At 39.2% G+C, this 14,923-nt stretch overlaps 1 long non-coding RNA gene across 2 annotated transcripts in view; it reads right to left on the bottom strand.

The window, feature by feature from the left end:
- Window positions 1-14,923, bottom strand: part of LOC307194951 — a 150,027-nt gene that overhangs the window by 11,935 nt on the left and 123,169 nt on the right. For both annotated transcript variants that reach the window (XR_013830676.1, XR_013830677.1), the window contains exons 4-7: window positions 10,147-10,210; window positions 9,383-9,506; window positions 8,127-8,173; window positions 6,942-7,067 (exon numbers count right to left, since the gene is read on the bottom strand). This is a non-coding gene — a long non-coding RNA (uncharacterized lncRNA). The remainder of the gene's footprint in view (window positions 1-6,941; window positions 7,068-8,126; window positions 8,174-9,382; window positions 9,507-10,146; window positions 10,211-14,923) is intronic.

The raw sequence follows: 14,923 nt of genomic DNA on the forward strand, positions 1-14,923 counted from the left end.
GTAGACTTTTTGATGATGGCCATTCTGACCAGTGTGAGGTGATACCTCATTGTAGTTTTGATTTGCATTTCTCTAATAGTGATGTTGAGCATATTTTCATGTTCCTATTGGCAATCTGTATGTCTTTTTTTGGAGAAATGTCTATTCAGGTCTTATGCCCATTTTTTGATTGGGCTGGTTGTTTGTTTGATATTAAGCTGTATGAGCTGTTTATATATTTTGGAGATTAATCCCTTGTTGATAGCATTGTTTGCAAATATTTTCTCCCAGTCTGTAGGTTGTCTTTTCATTTTGTTTATGGTTTCCTTTGCTGTGCATAAGCTTTTAATTAGGTCCCATTTGTTTACTTTTGTTTTTATTTTCATTACTCTAGGAGATGGATCCAAAAATATATTGCTGCGATTTATGTCAAAGAGTGTTCTGCCTATATTTTTCTCTAGTAGTTTTATAGTATCTGGTCTTACATTTAGGTCCTTAATCTATTTTGAGTTTTTTTGTATATGGTGTTAGAGAATGTTCTAATTTCATTCTTTTATGTGTAGCTGTCCAGTTTTCCCAGCACCACTTATTGAAGAGATTGTCTTTTCTCCATTGTATATTCTTGCCTTCTTTATTGTGATTAATTGACCATAAGTGCATGGGTTTATTTCTGGGCTCTCTATCCTGTTTCACTGATCTATATGTCTCTTATTGTGCCAGTAACATACTGTTTTGATGACTGTAGCTTTGTAGTATAGCCTGAAGTCAGGGAGCGTGATTCCTCTAGCTCTGTTCTTCTTTCCCAAGATTGTCTTGGCTAATTGGGGTCTTTTGTGTTTCCATACAAATTAAAATTTTTTTTTTCTAATTCTGTGAAAAATGCCATTGGTGATTTTATAGGGATTGCATTGAGTCTGTAGATTGCCTTGGGTAGTATGGTCATTTTTTTTTTTTTTTTTTTGTGGTATGCGGGCCTCTCACTGTTGTGGCCTCTCCCGTTGCGGAGCACAGGCTCCAGATGCGCAGGTTCAGCGGCCACGGCTCATGGGTCTAGCCGCTCCGCGGCATGTGGGATCTTCCCGGACCGGGGCACGAACCCATGTCCCCTGCATTGGCAGGCGGACTCTCAACCACTGCGCCACCAGAGAAGCCCCAGTATGGTCATTTTAACAATATTGATTCTTCCAGTTCAGGAACATCATATATCTTTCCATCTGTTTGTGTCATCTACATACTTCTTTATGTTATAGCTGCAAACACATTTCTTACCACCTCTACAAGCCTGAAAGATTCTTGAAGGTAGTGACCTATGTATTTATTATTTAGCCCAGTGTCCCAGTGATGTCTTAGAGAATGTCTTATAAATACTAACTGTATATATACACAATAAATATGTTCAACTGAGGATTTTTTTAATAACTGAGGATGGCCCAAGGGTTGAAAACATTTTGTTGTATTTAAAAAATATGAAACTTTTCCTGATTGTGGTATATGCAACCTTCATATGCATAAGATTGGGGAGTTATTTCCCTTATATTTAGGTTGCTTAATCTCTTAACTTGTTATGTAAATACCTTTTGTCTGTGATCTCTAGAGACATTTCTCATTACCTAAGTACTAGAAGCTATTGTTTGTAGTGGATTTGTAATTGTTTGATGATCACCTTCATAATGTGTACACTTACATCTTGAGCAAAAATAGCAAAAAGAGTCAATGATTATATTATAGAGAAAATAACAAAAGTCTTTTTCTGGAACATTTCTTCATATTTTTTGACATCTTGTTGAAATAAGGAAATGCAAGCCCTATCTAAGAAATAGGCCACTGATAGAAACCTGAGAATAATTTTGTTGCAGAGTTAAAGTGAATTAGAAAATAGGCCAAGACGAGAGCTTTAGTTCAGTTTCAAATATCTGACAAAATTGGGAAATTGGATAAAAGGAGTTTAGGAAATTGTACTGGATGAAAATGTACTGATGTTTTGTATTTGTTCCAACGTAAAAGCATCTATTTCCCTCACAGAGAGATGGATACATAATGGTTTCAGATCTAATGGAAGTACTCATTTCCAGGGGTATTGTAGTTTTGAAATGGGTGTGTTTGAGGTTTCTGGGTCTAATTTCATATTATTAAAATCTGAAATTACAGAAGCCTTTCCGAAGTAATCCTTGAGTTTCAGAATGGCCTCACGGTGCACCATGAGCTTGTTGTGTACAAAGTTTGAAGGGCTTGTTTGCAATACAATCCCTTTTGTTACAGCCAGAGCTATATCTTAGTTTTTGCCTTTCCCATGGGCTGGGTTTCTTCCTCTGATCAGCCTCAGAGCTTAGCCTGGGTGATGGAGTGACAAACACTGAAGGTTTCAAAAGCAGATAATAGGGCAGAGATGACAAGGTCAGGGTTTGGAGGTAGACTTGGGTTTGAATCCTAATTCTATCACATAGGAGCTCTGTGGCCCTGGTTCAGTTGTCTAGCTTCTCAAGCTTCATTTTCCCCATCTGCCAAAGGCTGCCATGAGTGTCAAGAGCTTAGCGTGGTGCCTGGCACAGAGAACACACACTCAAAATGTATGCTAGTAGTATTAGCAACCAGAAATTATCTTAGTGTTACTTCAAGAAAATAGCCCTAGCTGTGTGCCGAGGATAATTTTTTTAAATTGATAGTGTGGATGTCGACATTTTTCTTAGAAACATTTCTAGAGGAAATTCCGTGGTTGTGTATCTAAAAGGCCTGCCCAACTTTACCCAAAAGATACACAGTATCAGTGCCTCCAAATAGATACACCAATGGTGTTATGGAACCCCAGATATTGTCCACTCAATTCACTGTGGGCAGGAAGAGGATCTATTTTTAAGGGGAGGGAAGAGGACTATAACTGGTTAAAAATAGGATTCTCCTCCATCTTCTCTCTGCCACTTTTCATCCTTCATTTTTCCATCCACCCCCATTTTTCCTGAAGTCCTCTTATCACCTCTGTTCACCTCCCCCTTCTCTTTGTCTGCTTTAGAATCGGTACATACTATGAAAGAAAAAATACTTGACACTATCCCCAGAAAGTCAGTGGTGGGGGTAATGCATTTTTAATCCTAATCACCTGGTCTCCCTTTATTTGGCTGCCAGAGTGGGAAGGTTTTTTTTATTATTCAAAAAAGTCCTCTTGCTGGTGCTCACATATGACTAAAAAGGTTAATAAATTTCAGACTCTGCTTGGTAATCCAGGGAGATAGAACTCTGCAAACACAGACTTTTCTTTTTAAGTTGAATCTGACATTATGAAAAGCTACCCCTCTCTTCCCACACTCAAAGTATTTATCTAGGCTTTAAACACTGGGTAGCAGAAGTGTGGCGAGGGAGCTAACATTAATCGTGGGTCTGCATTGCAGAGGGAACCTCACTCACATTATCTCATTTAGTGTTCACGACAGTCCCATGGGGAAAGCATCACAGTTCCCATATTTCATAGGTGAGAGCATGGGGGGCTTCAGCGTGCCCCGTGAGGGAGGGACTCACTCCAGTGCAGTTTCCCTAAGCACTGGTGACCCCGTGCAAGGTTTACCCATCTTACTGCAATACCTTGATATAAGTGCTTCTCTGCTCACCATACAGTGCCAGTTATGATAAGACATAGCTTCCAATTCTGTCCACCCTCTCTGGCCAGTCAATTCTTGGGACCATGGTCAAGTGCAGAATCCACCTTTCTAGGAAAGGGTGCTGGGAAATTGATATCCCCTCCCTCAGCAGTATAACCACAACATTGATCTCCCCAAATCTCTTTCCTTTGCTCTGATTACATAGAGGCAGGTCTGCACATTAGTCCTTCGATGCTGGGTGGTAGTGGGGGGGATGATAGTGGGTGGCAGGCCCAGTTCTCTGAGCTGGGACCTCTCAGTACACCCTGTGGGGCAGTGGCAGGGAGACATGGTTGATTTGCTCTTCAGTTATAATTCCGAGACAAGTGCATCATCTACACATAGATTATCGACTTTAATTCTTATCAGAACTCTATGAGGAAGGTTCTGTTTTGATCCCAGCATAGTGTAGTGGTTACAGACAAACATGGGCTCGGGTTTGAATCACAGCTCTTATACTATTAATGTGAAGTCCAAACAACTTGTTGTCTCTGTGACTTTTACCTTCCCATGCCTCAGTTTCCTCTCTGTATGATGGAAGAATAATAGTACTTACCTTTATACTGTTTTGAAAAGCAAATGAGATAGTTTACACGGTAGGAAGTGCTCTCTATTATCTCCATTTTCCAGATGGGGAAACTAACACCCAGATGGGTTATATAACTGTCCAAGGTCACACAGCTAAGCAGCATTTCAAAACCCATGCTCTTAGCCATTATTCTGTGGTGGGACTTCTCAGGGTTTTTCACATCTTGGCACACATGGAAAATGATATTACTCATATGACATTGGGGAGAATGAATGGGACAGCTCAGGGCTTGAGGTAATTGGTCTCTGGGTCTCCTACCACCCCAAGCTCCTTCTGGTCAACTGGTACTCTGCTGTACTGGAACAGAGGATTGGAGCTCCAGGCCAAGGATGTCAGTAAGTCTTCCTGGAGAAAATGAAGACTTAGCTGGAAAAGTTTGTAAAATTCAGTAGTGAAGGGAGGGGGTGATAATGGGTGAGAGAGACTGCTTAATTTTCTCTTCTGAAAAATGGAGACCACAAGAACATCTATTTCACAGGGTACTTAAAAACTAAATGATGGCTTGTATAAGGAAAAGCCTTTGTAAAATGTGATAATTTTAGCTTAAGAAAAAAGAACAAAATATTTGAAATCATAAGAGTGATCTGGGGATAGTGGTTACAGAGATGGAATATTTCTACCAACCATTTACTTGGGGAAAGTTACAGTTTAATAGGATAGACCTCCCTCCCTCCCTCCCTTCCTGCCTTTCCTTCCTCCTTTTACCTTTAACCAAATAAAAATGGACATTAGCTTCCTCCAAGGTTTCTTATGAGGCTGAACCTATTTTCATCAAGTAACTGGAGCAAGTGGGAATAAGAACAAGAATCCTACAAGCCCAAGTAGGTGTATCTCTGAAGTTCAGACTAGTTTGGCTTTATCTGAGGAAATGGCATGTCAGACTGTCTCTATAACATGGGCATCTTTGGTGAGGATTTCTTCTTGACAGGTAAGGCAGCCAGGCACAAGCCAGACCCAGAAACAAAGCTTTGGTCAGTGGAGGGGAGGGATTTAGGACCATCAGCCAAGTTGTCTCCTCCCAGGGTCTGATGTCCAGTGTTGACATTTTCTTTCCTGAGTTTAATGTAAAATTCAAGTCAAGTAACTTGCACAAATGCATCAATATTTTAAAAGCTACCAATCTTACACATGAAAAAAGGCAGCTTACAATCTTCAATAATCTTTAATGTAATACATATTCATTATATGATATATGAGCCCTCAAAGGAGAAGGTCCTGTTGTCTAGAATTCTAAGTGCTACACAATGGCGGCTTTGGGATAGGTAAACACCACATATTTGCTTTGTAAAACCATCACCGAGTGACTTCAGCAGGTTAACTCTGAAAGTCATCACAACTTTTTGTCTTTCATAATCTGGACAAAGCTAAAGGAGAGAATTTTCTCTGATGCGACATTCTTGTAGTCAGAGTTTTAACCAGATACCCTCCTTGAAATTTGACGCTGATGTTAGAATGCTCATTAGTTCTGAAAAGCTGACTCATTCTTTGTGGCTGAACTCAAATGTCACCTCCTCTGTTAACTAGTCCCCAACACCTCGAGCAGGGTTAATTGCTCCCAAGGAGCTTGGTACATGCCTCTATTATGGCATCATTACCATAATGCTGTTTGTTTACCCAATAAACTATGCACTCCTTGGGGGTAGGGATGGTTCTCAGCATGGGAGGCACTTACTTGATGACTGTGGAATTAAAGAGTGTATCTATCGTAGAGAGTATGTTTAAAATATAGATAAATTTGTGCACTTCTACAGACTCAGAAAAAAAAATGTTCAAGAGACTGTTGCCATCCAGATATAGAACTGAAAAAAAAACCCTCAAGAATTTTAGGAAGTTGTCATCTTAAAATCTTATTAACTGGAAAGGTTCAAGAAAGATCAACAATATGCTGAGATGAATGAGTGAAGATTTTTGTGTCATCTAGTGTGTGTTTGATTTATATCTATAGTTAAAGCTAGAAGTCAGGGGAAAGGAAAGGGATGGGTTTGAAATTGATTGATTGACCTCTGACTGCTAGGTTCTGTATTAGATGGTTTCCATGACATGATTTCCCTTTGGGTACCACCCCCCCAGATCCCCCACCCCAGTTGGTTGGGTCCTATTAGCTCCTTTTGTCAAATGGGAAAACTGAGTTTTGGAGGTTCAGTAATGTGAACAAAGTCTTTCCATCTAGTAAGTGACTAAACCAGAATCTGAACCCAAGTCTGAAAAAAGTTCTTAGTGTATGTCTATATGTGTTTAAAAAAAAAAGGAGGAGGAGAACTCAGCAGTTACTAAGATAATTCAGGACAGCCCTCACCTTGTAGCCTACACTTTCACCCCTTAAATATCTAAGGAAAAGGGTCAGGCGGGTGGGGCTTGAAGTGGGCAACACATGTGGTGCTTAAGCAAGTGGACTCAGAGTCAGAAACCTCGGTAGAGAGCCTGGCTCTCTCACTTTCTAGCGGTGTGAACTTGGGCAAATTGTTTAATATACTTGAGCCTCAGTTTCTCTAACGATAAATGTAGAAGTAGGTGGAGGGGACTAATCATCATTTGTAGCTCACAAAATGTTGTGAGAAAGAAATGAGAGAAGGCACTCAGCACTTAGTCAAGGGCTTGGCACACAGTAATGCTCAATGCATTCTTATCATAATTACTCAAATGCTCTCTGTTTCTTGCCCAAAGTCAACAGATAATTGCTCATCTTCCTACTTTCTTAATTCAGCTGTGCAATCTTAAAGTGGAAGAGAAGTCCACTGAATTACCTTTGCCCTGTGAGCTGCAGCCAGACAATGGGATTTGGACTCATTTGATAGGAGTTTGGTTCTCGGTTCTGCTTTGTGATCTTGAGGAGACAGCTCACTCAGTTTCTCTGGACTCAGTTTTCTTATCTGTAAAGTGGAGATCAAAACTACATCTATCATACAGAATTCTTTCCAGGCTTACTTGACCAGTGGTAAGATAAGGCGCACATGAAAGGGCACCTAACCTGGTCTGAGAAGAGTGAGGAGAGTCTTCTTGAATGTAGTGGAGTCCAAGTGGGTCCAACTCCAAAAAGAGAGGAGCCTTGTAAACTAGGACACACACTTATGTCAGTAATAATTACGCTATCATTTTAATAACATAAGTATATGTAACTGATATTTAACCTTCTTTCAGACTACATTTCCCACTCCACTGGTTTCACTTTCTGACTTAACCTTTGAATTTCATTAAACTTTTAAGGGGAGGAATACTGTGATTTGGGTTTTTTTTGGTGTTTTTGTTGGACTCTAATTATCTCCAGTTTGGTCCATCATTTTCTTGAAGGTGTTTCTAGTAGAACTTTATTATTCTGCTGTGTCTTCAATTATCAGCTGTGTAATGCAAGAACCCAAATAAATATAGACTGTGTAATTCTTTCTGGCTTTCATACTGAATGGGATAAGTGAGTGTGTGTGTGTGTGTGTGTGTGTGTGTGTGTGTGTGTGTGTGTGTCTGTGTGTGTGTGTGAGAAAACACATGTATACATCTTGGATTTGATCCTGAGTTACTCCTTGGGTGTAAATAAGACACTGAAAGGCACATTAACTTTTCCAGGTCACCAGGGTTTTCATTAGATTGCTGGACTATAAATAGTTCCCTAGTGGTGGAGTGCAAATGATGTACCATTCCTTCTTCCCCCCCAGAGAGCTTAGCTACCAAAAAGCAACATTCACTTGCAAGTGTCTGGCTCACTGTGTGCCAGTATTGTACAGAAGGTCAAATTTTGGATTAACCTTTGAAATGGAAAAAAAAAATCAACAAGGGTGTCTTTGTGAACATTTTGTTTCTTAAGGAAAACTATTTACATGGAATTTACCTAGTGTACCACATAAAAATTCTAAGCATGGAATATCTAGCACAGTGTACAAATTTATTTCCCTTGAGTTACTTAAATGTCATCATGTTTGGTACAAAATTGGAAATACCTCATTTTGCAAATATTCTTGCCAGAGCTTCTCTGCCATGGTGCCATCTGCATAGAAAAAGATAATTGAGTAACTACTTGGTGAATACAAACACAGAGCCAGCCACAAGAGATAATTCAGAATGCCTTTTCTGTTTTGTTATCCTTTAAAGCAAGATTATCTGTCCGAAGAATTTGGAAAATTACCTCTACTGTTTCCAACTGATTTTGTCTAATCTGTTTCTGTGAGATCCACTGAACACACTATGCTAGGATAAAGCGGATTTGTTCGAAGAATAAGATCTGATGTTTGGCTGAGCTTATCAAGTTTCTACTAGACTATAAGCTACTCAAGGACACAGACTGTATTGCATTTATCTTTGAATCTCTCCTGTGTCAGGAATGTAGTAGGCATCCTCTAAATAGTTACTGATTTAAATTCAGTTTATTATAAAAATTATAAGAATCATTTCTGGGCCTCCTAAAAATCAGATAGTGTTTGAAAAATATATTCCTGGATGTTCTTTTTTTAAATTATGTCTGGTTTTAGTTTCCTGTGGGGAATCCATGTATGTTGTGGAAACTTGGGTATATATTTGTGATAGAAAATTATGGATTCTGACAAGGAAAGCAGTAGCAAAAATTGTTTAATATTTGGTAAATAGGGGTAAAACAAATGAAGACATGTTTGGTCTAACAGAATTCATATAGATTAAGAGTTTTTGAGAACTGTTTTCATGGATTTGGTACATTATACAGTTTGTCTTACTTTTCTCTTTTGGCAGTTTTATTACCAAGTAAGCCTGAAAATGAGGCGAGGAGATGCCTCTGTGTGTGTGTGTGTGTGTGTGTGTGTGTGTGTGTGTGTGCGCGCACGCGCGCGCGCGCGCGCGCGCGCGTAAACAAGAGTTAAATGAAATTTCACACCAATAAGATGAGTTCTGCTTAGAATGATGATAATGGCTATTAATTGAGAGCCTAGTATGTGTCAGGTTGTCTTTAAATCAATAACATATTTTATGCATACAAAAACCCTATGACTTAATCATTTTTCCAGTTTTAAAGATTAATAAGCTGATGTTCAGAGATGTTTAATAACTTGCTCAAGTTCACATGGTAAGTGGCAGAGCTGAGATTCAAACCCCAAACTCTCTGGCTAGTAAATTGGTATTCTTCCCACGTATTGTACTCAATGCAGGAGGCACCTACGCATGGTGATTCTTAACAGTGTCAAAACATCTTTTTTCTTTTGGGACACCGCGTGCCTGTAATTATTACCTGTAGAGTCTTTCTTGGAGCCTTAAGGCCAGATTAGCACTTTGTTTGTGTAGAGCAATAAAACAGTACAATCTCAGCCTCCAGTACTGGCACCGTTGTCAGCAACTGGACGGAATTGAGTCACCTTGAATAAAAGAAAAAAAAGTGAAGTGAGAGGTTGTTTAATGCTTTGTCTTTTTTTTTTTTTTAACACAACTAATTAATCAGTTTGAATTCTGAGTAGAAAGAAACAAATGAAAATGTTATTTCACTTTTCAAAGTATGTTGAATCACTATCCTAGAATTTTTACCATCAGGCAGTAATGAACAAGCACAATGGAAGAGCTACAGTTGGAAGAGGTTGAGAAGGATCCTGTGTTTTATCAGTTGATACGGGAGCCAAGGTGGTGTTTGACTGGGGAGGGAATGGCAATATAAGAGAAGCATTAGCTAGTTCCTAGTCAATCTCCTTTTCTATGTGCACGAGATAATTATAAAGTCAAATGTTAAAGCTGAAAAATCATTTAAATATCTGGCTTTTTGCTTCAGGTGCTGTTCTACTCAAAAGCAGGCAAAATAGCAAAAAACAGGTCCGGTGAGATGGGCATCTAAACACCTAAGTTTCTTTGTTGTATTCTGTGCTAGGTGTAGTGGTGAACCAAAGCAGCCTGGTTCCCACCTTCACGGAGCTTACAGTCTAGACAAAAAAGACTTAATAATTTCACATAACAGTATGTGAGCTCTTTCAAAGCGATATCATAGTCAAAGAAAATTCAGCAACTCACCAGGAGAAATATTGCCTCCAAAAGGCCCCTGGAGCCAGCCCAAGGCAGGGAGTATTCAGAGGGACTGTGGGAAGACGAGATAATGGAGAGGAAAAATAAGGGCTCCCAACAAAGTTTGCGACTAGTTAAAGGTAATGTAGGATACTGCACTGCTCCAGTTGGGGCTATTGGTGGTGTTAAATAATAAAGAATGCCTGGGTACCATAGTGGTTTAATGCAAACTACTTTTTATCCAGGGGTGACTTGAGGCTATGAACTCTAGCAGCCAATCACATCCACTTTCTGTGAAGAGGCTCTCATAATAGTTAAAAAATATATATAATATATATTATTTATGTATCTTATTGAGGTGAAATTAACATAACATAAGATGAACCATTATAAAGTGAACATTTTCAGTGGCATTTAGTATATGCACAACGTTGTTTCACTACCACCTCTAGTTCCATGATATTTTCATCACTCCAGAAGGGAACCCCATACATATTAAGTAATTGTTCCTCACTCTCCCTTGGCACTGCCTCTGGTAACTACTAATCTTTGTTCTGTCTCTATGGATTTACCTATTTTGAATATTTATTAGAAATGGAATCATACAATACATAATCTTTTGTGTGGCTTTTTTCACTTAGCAGAATGTTTTTGAGGTTTCATCCATGTTGTAGCATGTATCAGTACTTCTGTCTCTGTGGATTTACCTATTCTGGATATCTATTGGAAATGGAATAATACAATATATAATTTTTGTGTGGCTTTTTTCTCTTAGCATAATGTTTTTGAGGTTCATCCATGTTATAACATGTATCAGTACTTCATTTCTTTTCCTGGCTGGGTAATATTCCATTTAATGTATATATATACCACATATTAATGGATTCATCCATTAACAGACATTTGGGCTGCTTCTACCTTTTAGTTATTTTAACAGTGCTTCTACGAACATGTGCCCGTTTGGGCTGCTATAACAAAATACCACAGACTGGGTAGCTTATAAACAACAGAAATTTATTGCCCTCAATTCTGGAGGCTGGAAGTCTGGGATCAGGATGCCAGCATGGTTGGGTGAGGGCCCCTTTTGGGACACAGACTTCTTGTTGTATCTTCACATGGTAGAAGGGGCTAGGGAGCTCTGTGGAATCTCTCTTATAAGAACACTAATCTCATTCATGAGTCCTCCACACTTGTGACCTAATCATCTCCTAAAGGTCCCACCTTCTAACATCATCACATTGGGTGTTAGGATTCCAACATGTGATTTTGGGGGGAACATAAACATTCACACCATATCATGTGTGTACCTGTACTTGTTTAAACACCTATTTTTTATTCTTTTGAGTATACACCTAGGAGTAGAATCACTGGGTCATTTGATAATTCTATGTTTAACTTTTTGAGGAACCACCAAACTGCTTTCTAAAGGGGCTGAACCATTTTACATTCCCACCAACAGTGTACGAGGGTTCCAGTTTCTCCACATCCTTGCCAACATTTGTTATTTTCTGTGTTTTTTTTTTTATTGTAGCTACCCTAATGCATATGAAGTGGTACCTCATTGGGGTTTTGATCTACATTTTTCTAGTGATAAGTATCTTTCCATGTGTTTGTTGACCATCTATATATCTTCTTAGGAGAAATAAGAAATGTCCATTCAAATACTTTGCCCACTTTTTAATTGGGTTGTGTTGTTGTTGTTGAGTTAGCATACTAATTTTTGAGCCATGCACTTCAGCTGTTTCATGATGCAAATCCAACACCCACAGTAGTCTTAAAGGTGGAATGTGGGCAGGGAGAAGAGGAAGCAAAGAGCACAGTAGAGGTGGAACTTGGGGTGTGGCTGAAAGGGTGCTGATACACAGCTTCATCTTCCTCAATAACTTAAGTCTGATAACTCAGAATAGGAAGTGATAGCTTTGGCATGGCACTTTGATGGAGATGCATTTCTAGAATCTGTGACTTCAACTTTATTCTCACTGCCATTGTATAGCTCAATAATAAAGAGCTATCATTTTTTAGTGCACTTCACACACATTATCTTAAACTTTGTAGCCATACCTGGTTGGTGCTATTATCCTAATTTTACAGATTAGAAGAACTGAGGCTTGGGGAGATTAACTGGTTCAAGATCACACCTTGAAGGAGGCTGAATGAGTAGCGATTCCATTCTCACAGATTCATGTCCTCTCCCTATTACCCCATGGATGGCTTATCACTTGTTTGTATTATTGCTCTAGTCTCCTAACTTTTCTCCATTTCTTTAGGTTTATCTTCCTCAATCAGTCTCTACACTGCTGACACTGGGGTTTTTTCTAAAATGTAAATCTTACTGTGCCACATCTTTGCTTAACATCTTTTAATGGCTTGTCATCCTTCAAGATCCCCTGTGTTTCAAGTTATCATCTCTTGCTTTTCTCATTTGTACCCTACCTTATAGTCATGTCAAACTACTCCCAATTTCTGGAATCTGTCAAGCTGTTTCATAACCTTGTGCTCAAAAGAGAGTTGTTTCTTTCTGGAATGAATTAAAGACCGCCCTGCCCACCAGTACTACCTTATGAACTTACCCCTACACCATAAAATGCACAAATATTGGCAAGTGAGGTAGTCAGGGGAAAGAGGGGAAGCTGTCATTATTTACATACCTCACCTTGACTACCTGGAATATACAAGAGAATCAACTGGAAGTTAACAAGGCAGCTTAGTAGTCAGATACAAGATTTTAAAAAAATCAATAGATCTCCCAATCACCAGCAGTAACCAATTAGAAAATGTAATGGCAGAAAGGATCTGACTCACAAAAGGAGCAAAAATTATAAAATACCTAGAAGCAAACTTAATAAAAATATGTAAATCCACATTTTTAAAAAGCTCTAAACTGTTATTGAAAGATAGAAAAATAACACTTGAATCCATGAAAATACACTCCATGTTTCTACACGAAAAGTTTAATGTGGTGGTTATGAGCCTGAGGTCTGACTGTGTGAGTATGAATGCCAGCAATTCCTTTCTGCGTCATCTCAGGAAAGTCGCTTCACTCCTCTAAGGCTTAGCTTCCTTGTTTGTAAAGGGAGAGTAATAATATTAGTTAGCTCGTGTATCAAGTATGAAAATTAACTAAAATGATCTGACTAAATTAAATGATCTGTTTAGAGCACTCAGCCCAGTGCCAGGCACATAGTAAATACTTAATAGGTTATCTATTATACTAAAGATGCCAATTGTCTTTAAGATAATCTGTGTATTTAATGCAACTCCAGTTGGGCATTTGTTTCTGTGTGTGATTTGTAGGTTTATTGAGAGCTCATCTTTAGAGGGTATTTTTATTTGTTTGGCTTGTTTTATATTTTTGGAATCATGTGTCTTCTGAGTTGTGGATAACTCCCAACAGAGGTGTTTTGGTTTTGCCTTTGCTTGTGCCAGCCCGATACATATGTCTCTCCCTCCTTCCCTTTTTTCTTCCTTCTTTCTTTTGTTCTTTTCTTCCTTTTTCTTTCTTTCTTCTTTCCTGTCTCAAGTTCACAAAGATATTCTCATATTACTAAATGAAAAGAAAATTTTCACAATAATATATATAGTATAAAGTTATCTAAGTATAATGCAAAACAACTCTCCTTTTAAAATATTTCTGGCAATGGATCTGGAAATCCACACACAAAACTGCTCATAGTGGTTACTTCTAACATGAGACTGGGGTGGAGGGTAGATGGAGAAAGTCTCTCATGGAGTTTTTCATTTTCTTCTGTATTATGTGATTTGTTTATTATTCGAGCACAAGTAATACAATTTCTATTACTTGTATAATTTAACAGTCAGCCATTTTCCCTCCTCCAGCTCAGGCCTCAGGCCCTTGACAGCCCTTGCCCTCTCCTCATCTTCTCGTCCATCATCTGTGCTCCAGTCACCTGGCTGTCTCTCTGTCCCTTGAGAATGCCATTCTCCTTTTCACCTGAGGCCTTTGCCTTTCCAGTTCTCTCTGCAATGTTTTTCCCTCACCTCTTTGCCAAGGTCACTATGACTCATCTTATGTGGCTCTCAGTTTCTACAGCATGTCCTCAGCGCAGCCTTCCCTGAAACTCAGACCAGGTAATGTTTTCTGTCATATGCTCTCCAAGTATCTTATATTTCTCTTTTGCAACATTTACCACAAGTTTAATTAATTAACTAATTTTGAAAGTTGTTATGTAATACCAGGCAACTCCAGTAGAACATGAGCTTCATGCTGTCAGGGACTAGAGCTGTCTCATTTGCAGATTAACTCCCTGGGCCTAGCAGAGCACCTAGTACATAATAGGCCCTTGATACACACTCACTGAAGGAATCAACAAGTAAGTGAGGGCTTCCCTGGTGGCGCAGTGGTTGAGAATCTGCCTGCCAATTCAGGGGACACGGGTTCGAGCCCTGGTCTGGGAGGATCCCATATGCCGCGGAGCAACTGGGCCCGTGAGCCACAAGTAATGAGCCTGCGCATCTGGAGCTTGTGCTCCACAACAAGAGAGGCTGCGACAGTGAGAGGCCCGCACACCGCGGTGAAGAGTGGCCCCCGCTCGCCGCAACTAGAGAAAGCCCACGCACAGAAACGAAGACCCAACACAGCCATAAATAAATAAAATTTTTTAAAAAAAACAAAAAACAAAAAACAAGTAAGTGAATGAGATTTTGGGGGAATCTTGAGCATAGTTTCTGATTCTTCTAAGTCCCTTCATGGAAACTTAAGGATCTGAGGCTCCTATGTTGGGAAATATTCATTCCTTTTCTGCTCCTGTTTAGGACTGATTTGTGC

This window comes from Stenella coeruleoalba, assembly GCF_951394435.1.
Source record: "Stenella coeruleoalba genome assembly, chromosome: 11".
Taxonomy (NCBI): domain Eukaryota; kingdom Metazoa; phylum Chordata; class Mammalia; order Artiodactyla; family Delphinidae; genus Stenella; species Stenella coeruleoalba.